Consider the following 6,711-nt stretch of genomic DNA (forward strand, 5'->3'; position numbering starts at 1 on the left):
CTCTGTGAATTAGTCTTTACTTTCTGATGAGTCAACAGCAATAACCCCATCCAGTGCGACATGTAGATAGCATATATTTAGAATATGTAAAATGCAAACACCAGAAATGCAAGAAAGTTTATGAGGTATACCAAATGGAATTAATAACAAGTGTTACAACCCTTCTGTCTAGAGTAAAATAAGGGCCTAACAGGGTAGAGTGCAGAATGTACAGGTGTGTTGCAACACAAATGCCCAAAAAAAGTGTACAAGGGATCAAATCAATTCAAGCTTTATTTGTATAGCGCATCTCACAAGATACGACTCAATGCGCTTCAATCAAGACATCATTGCTGATTGCACTTTAGCACAAGTGCTCTTTCAACATTGTCTCTATGGTCTTTCAGCTTCCTTTTCTTCTCACATTTTCGACCATATAATGGTGAGACAGCTGCTTCTCACTGTTGAGACAAAATGTTATAAAGAAGTGATTAATAATTAATTTAAGAAACTCACATTCATCAGTGGTTGCAAACTGTCATGGAATTTGTATTAGCACTCTCCTCATGTTTCCAAAATGCATTGCAAATGCAATGCACTAACAAGTCATTGGTCACTCTTCGTTGGTGTTGAACTTGTTGAGCCCTTTCCTAAAATAATAATACAGTGCTTAACCATGTTACAATGAAAAGGTGCAGTTAAGTACTGAATGAGTCACTCACTTTCTTTCCTTGATCATTCTACCTCAAGTGTCCTGATATAAAGTGTGGTTTCACTTTCCAGGCTTCTGACATCTTTGTCCCTGGTAACAGGATACACACATAAGCATGACTATGTGTACAGCTGTGAATGGTGGATAGTATGTTTGTATGCAATAAACTTCATTCACACTAACCAATTCTTTAGGAGGAAAGCTGTAAGGCCTCTTGAAGTACGTGTGGTCCTCGTCAGTGTCCAGTGGCATCTGTACAGAGTCCACCATTATTGCCAGTATGTTTTACATGAAAGGGTTAACTACTTCAAAAAGAGATCCAGGCTGGATTCAGAATGACACAGTACCACTAAACATATTGCATGTGCCATAAAGTTGCATGGAGTATGTGTTTTAGGAGCAGTAGCCCATTCAGAAACAGGCACACGGTCATAGATACTTAGTGAGAGATGCACTGACCATGGTGTTGCTTGCATGACTCCTTTTAACACTTGAATAGGTCCTGAATACAGGTGGGACACTGTCGTGAAGGGTCGCTCTGCCTTCCTCACTAAAGTGAGCAAACTTCCTTCCATATCTGAAATTAACACACATTATCTTCACCGGAAGGTTGAATTGTAGGGCCAGGTGTTACCCCAAAGTCCTCTTGATAATAAATGTACAAATACAATTATTATTTTTGTAGCACTGCAGCATACCCTTCCAGCCCAATGTTTTCCACCAGGACAATACACCACCACCTTCTCAGGAGAGACATGTCATCCTAAAGAAAGAGCAGTTACTCAATTTGCATTCAAAGTCTTATAGCATATTGATATAATGGGTTCTTGTTTTCTTAATACTTACAATGCTGAAGTCAAAGGTAGCCTCCATGGCGAAATACCAGGCATACTGTAATGAGAAAAGACACAAAGACAAGATTACCATGTGACAGCTTATAACTCAGTGAGAAGGTAGTCACACACATCCAATGAAATGTACATGGCTGATAACTCCATAGGAAAGTGATATGAGAGGTCTGCACACATGAATGTTCCTTAATACCTTTTATTGCACACCTTTTTATTTGCAAATGCACAAACAGAATGTTGGTCAGGACTAAGTGGTGGTCAGTCATTGTTACATACATTTACACATTTTTTTGATGGTTTTAAGGAACAATCAAGTGTGCCATATCACTTGGTGGCATTACCATAACTCACCATTATCATGAAGACACCACAGTCATTGCCACTGGTCTGCCTCGGAAGCCCCTGTACGAAGAAAAGTTAGTTAGAGAATAGTAGGTAATTATGACTATAGCTATAATATGATAGTAACATTCAAACAATACCTCCAAATCCAGACCAGTCTTCTCTGTCCAGGATCCCGCAACAATTTTCTCAGCAACACCCCTGGGTGTTACGTCATCATACCGCGCCTGCATATTTGCATAACACATTTCCGGGTGTTGGATTTGTTGCGCGCAGATGGATACTATAGATATATCGGACAGCTTGACACACATTAGTAGTAAAATAAAAGATGTTAGAAACACGTTGTCGTCTTTTGATGACGTCATCACCGGGCCCTTCCGGAGCTGTGTTCTGGAACTCCGCTGTTACATATAGGCATATGTTAGTAGCCTGTGTTACAGGGACACCTAGGGGTGACCTGATAATGTTGCATGCATGACCCGGTTGTTGTATGTGGGCGTGAGCGGAAGGAACTGCACTTTAATAAAAGTCATACTGAAACATGGAGTCAGAAGCGGGATCTAAGTAAAAATAAAAATAAAATAAAGATGCTTAAAGAAATAAAACGCCATGGCAAGCAACAGCATCCCCGCGCCCGATGGTATGCGCATGACTGGTGATCTGGCGAAAAACTGGGAAGTCTTCCGTGCAGAGTTTGAGGATTTTTTGCTCGCTACCGGACTGAGCGAGAAGTCGAAGCTGATCAAGGCAGCCACGCTGAGACGGCTGATGGGAAGTGAGTGCCGTCATGTATACACACATAGCCTCACGTTGACGGAGAATGAACAGAAGGACCCAAAAGCGATTATGGACGCTTTGGGGGTTTACTTCAAACCGGCGAGAAACGTCATTTATGAGAGGTACATGTTTGGAAGCTGCAAACAAGAGGCTGATGAGCCAATAGACAGTTTCCTGACAAAGCTTAAGGAGAGAGCATCGTCATGCGAATACCGTGCGCTGAAGGACGAGCTGGTTCGTGACAGGCTCGTGCTGGGTGTTGCTAGTGAGGGCACCAGGAGGCGTCTGCTACGCGAACGTGAGTTGACGTTACACACAGCGACTGAAATATGTAGGCTCGCTGAGCTAACCGAGAGACACATGAGAGTGATGGCCCCGCTAGCACAGACGGACAATGTGAATGCCGCGGACAGGCAGAGTGAGAGGCGCGCACATCAAAGGAAAACAGCGCCAGCGGAGAGAGAGCCACAGTGGAGCTGCAAATACTGTGGAGGCAGCCACAAACGGGGCAGGGAGCAGTGCCCAGCCTACGGTAAGACATGCCGGATATGTGGCATAGCAAATCACTTTGCCAAGGTATGCCAGGCTGGCAGCAAGGCTGACAAAATAAAAAAAGTGAATGTGCTTGAAAATGAGGAGCAAAGAGAAGATGACTCAGATACTGATGATAGACTGTTTCGAGTAACTGAATGTGTCAATACTGCAAAGGCCCAGCAGGGGCGCAAGTGGTTGGTGAATCTATGCCTGAATGAGAAAAGGCAACAGTGTCAGCTGGATACAGGCTCCACCTGCAATGTCATGGGCCGCAAGATTAAAGAGAAGCTGTCACCCAGAGCGGCGCTAGGCCCGAGCGCAGCCAAGTTAAAGTTATACTCTGGGGAAATCATGCCATCACTGGGGAAATTCCACACTGAATGTGTCATCCGGGGAGAAAAGCACAACCTCACATTTGAAATAGTCGACACAGAGCAAAAGCCTCTTCTCGGGGGGGGCACATGCGAACGTCTGGGCCTCGTATCCTTCACCGTTCCAGATGAACTCCACACAGTTGATGCGAGCCAATCTGTGCCCCTCACCAAAGATCAGCTGCTGAGAGACTATCATGACGTCTTCAATGACCCAATCGAGTCAGTCCCGGGCGAGATACACTTCGAGCTGGATCCTGATGTGACGCCGGTGCAGTGCGCGCCGAGGAATGTTCCAGTGGCTCTGAAGGCGAGAGTCAAGGAGGAACTTGACAGACATGTCAAGGTCGGCAACATTGAGCCGGTGACTGAGCCGACAGCATGGATAAGTAACATGGTGACTGTCGCAAAGCCAGAGAAAATAAGAATCTATATCGATCCAAAGCCTCTCAACCGAGCGCTGCTGAGGTCTCACTACCATATGCCGACGCTGGAAGATGTGTTGTACAAGTTGCCCAAGGCTCGCCTCTTCACGTTGGCAGACGCTCGTGATGCCTTTTTACAGTGCAAGCTTGACGACGCGAGCAGCCGTCTGACGACCTTCTGGACACCGTGGGGTCGGATGAGATGGCTCAAGCTCCCTTTCGGAGTCTCAGTAGCGCCTGAGATCTACCAGCGCAAGCAACACGAGCTGCTATCGGGCCTGGCCGGCATCGAACCGATCGCGGATGACATCCTGGTGGTCGGGTGTGGCGATACGGATGCCGAGGCCGAACTGGACCATGACAGAAACTTGAGTGCTCTCATGGAACGATGCAGAGCAGTGGGACTCAGGCTGAGTGAACGCAAGCTACAGTTCAAGCTCAAAGCCGTACACTTCCACGGCCACATTCTGTCCTCGGAGGGACTGAAAATCGACCCAGAGAAGACACGGGCCGTGCTGGAAATGCCGACACCCACCGACGTGAAAGCAGTGCAGCGCTTCATTGGGTTCGTGACGTACCTTGCAAAGTTTCTGCCAAAGCTCTCGGAGGTCTGTGAGCCGCTCCGCAGGCTCTTGGATAAGGACGTCATGTGGCACTGGTTGCCCAAACACGAAGATGCAGTGCGCGGAGTGAAGCGTATGGTCACCTGCACGCCCGTCCTCAAGTACTATGATATCACAAAGCCTGTCACGGTCCAGAGCGACGCCAGCATGACCGGGCTGGGGGGCTGTTTGTTACAAGGGGGACAGCCGGTGGCTTTTGCATCGAGGGCACTAACGCCGACAGAGCAAAACTACGCTCAGATTGAGAAGGAGTGTTTGAGCATAGTCTTTGCCTGCCAGAGATTCCACCAGTACCTGTATGGCAGGGAGGCTATCACTGCAGAAACAGACCACAAGCCGCTTATCACAATATTCAAGAAGCCCCTCCTGAGCGCACCGAAACGTCTCCAAGACATGTTGCTGCAGCTGCAAAGCTACAATCTGGATGTTGTGTACAAGCCGGGCCCCGAGATGTATGTCAGCGACACTCTGAGCAGGGCCACGCCCCCGTGCCGTGGGTCTGACACCCCGTACGTGCAGCATGCTGTGTGCGCCGTGAACAGCACCCAGGCCGGGTATTCACAGCTGGACCAGGCACAGCACCTGGACGTTACGGCTTTCAGATTCCACCAGATTGTGCAGCACACAGAGACGGATGATGTGCTTCAGGAGCTGGCATCTGTGATCCTCAGTGGCTGGCCAGACTTTAAAGAGGACACTCCGCTGGCAGTGCGGGAATACTGGCCCTTCAGAGACGAGCTGAATGTTCAAGACGGAGCGTTGTACAGGGGACAGTGCGTCGTCATACCAAAAGCCATGAGATCTGAGCTGCTCAAACGCATACACGCTAGCCACATTGGTGGGGAGGCGTGTTACAGACGGGCCAGGGATACGCTCTTCTGGCCGAACATGAGAGCGGAGATAAAGGACTTTGTTGGGAACTGCTCCGCATGCAATGAGTACGCACGGGTCCAGCAGAAGGAACCGATGATGTCGCATGACATACCGGTGCGCCCGTGGCAGGCAGTGAGTATGGACGTCTACTCATATGCGGGCAAGGACTTTCTCATCATTGTGGACCAGTATTCGGATTTCTGGGAAATCGACCAGCTGCCAGATCTGTCTGCGGACACGCTCATCACGCGCTGCAAAGCTCAGTTTGCACGTTATGGGCAGCCAGAGAGGGTGGTCTCGGACAACGGCCCACAGTTTGCATGCGAACGGTTCAGGAAGTTTGCAGCGAGCTGGGGGTTTGCCCATGTCACATCCTCACCCCGACATCCTCGATCCAACGGCAAGGCTGAGTCGGCCGTTAAGATTGTCAAGTCACTCTGCAAGCGGGCGAAATTGGATGGCACGGATGCGTGGATGGCCATCCTTCACTGGCGCAACACACCCACAGAGGGGTTGGACAGCAGCCCGGCTCAGCGCTTAATGGCACGCAGGCTCAAAACTTCACTGCCCGTCGCGGACAGCCTGCTTCTACCACGTGTGGTGGACGGAGTGGCAGAGAAGCTGCGGTGGAAACGGCGGGTCGCCAAGTCATTCTATGACAAGTCTGCCAGAGACCTTCCAGAGCTGGATGTTGGAGATCACATTAGGATGAGGCCTCTGCCAGGTGATCGCACAGGGCGGTGGCGACGAGGCCAGTGCCTCCAGAGAGTCGCTCCCCGCTCGTTCGTGGTGGATGTGGACGGCACACTGTACAGACGCAACCGAGTGGATCTGCGTGTTGCAGAGCGCTCAGCTCAAGCGCAACAGACAGACATTCTACGGCCTGAGTGGAGCAGTCCTGACCAGACGCAGGTCGCTGGGGAGACTGCCTCAGCCGAGACACGGATTGTCTCAAGTCGGGGGGAGACAGGCGGCGAGGTACATCCTCGTACACCAAGGGCACCGGCAACGCCGGGGGGTCCTGCCACGGCAGGCCAGGGTGTCTACTCACGGAGTGGTCGCCTGTCACGGCCGCCACAACGACTGGACTTATGACTTTAAAAAAAAAAAAAAGGGAAATAATGCTATTGTTGTAATGCTATTGTTAATGTTAATATAAAGCATGTCATTTGCAAACAGCTAAAGGAAAGGAGATGTTACATATAGGCATATGTTAGTAGC

At 49.3% G+C, this 6,711-nt stretch overlaps 1 long non-coding RNA gene across 3 annotated transcripts; it reads right to left on the reverse strand.

Annotated features, from left to right (window-relative positions):
• Positions 1-309: 309 nt before the first annotated feature.
• Positions 310-2,079, reverse strand: LOC308175640. Of its 3 annotated transcripts, none has more exons than XR_013937974.1 (7): positions 2,025-2,079; positions 1,894-1,944; positions 1,390-1,582; positions 1,151-1,268; positions 875-943; positions 702-781; positions 310-440 (listed from the first exon to the last, which is right to left on the reverse strand). It is a non-coding gene; the product is annotated as an uncharacterized lncRNA (long non-coding RNA). The 3 variants fall into 3 exon arrangements; XR_013937976.1 differs by having other exon boundaries at positions 1,390-1,454; positions 1,538-1,582; positions 1,894-2,060; XR_013937975.1 differs by having other exon boundaries at positions 1,151-1,582.
• Positions 2,080-6,711: the final 4,632 nt, after the last annotated feature.

Source organism: Nansenia antarctica, assembly GCF_963989245.1.
Source record: "Nansenia antarctica genome assembly, contig: SCAFFOLD_41, whole genome shotgun sequence".
Taxonomy (NCBI): Eukaryota; Metazoa; Chordata; class Actinopteri; order Argentiniformes; family Microstomatidae; genus Nansenia; species Nansenia antarctica.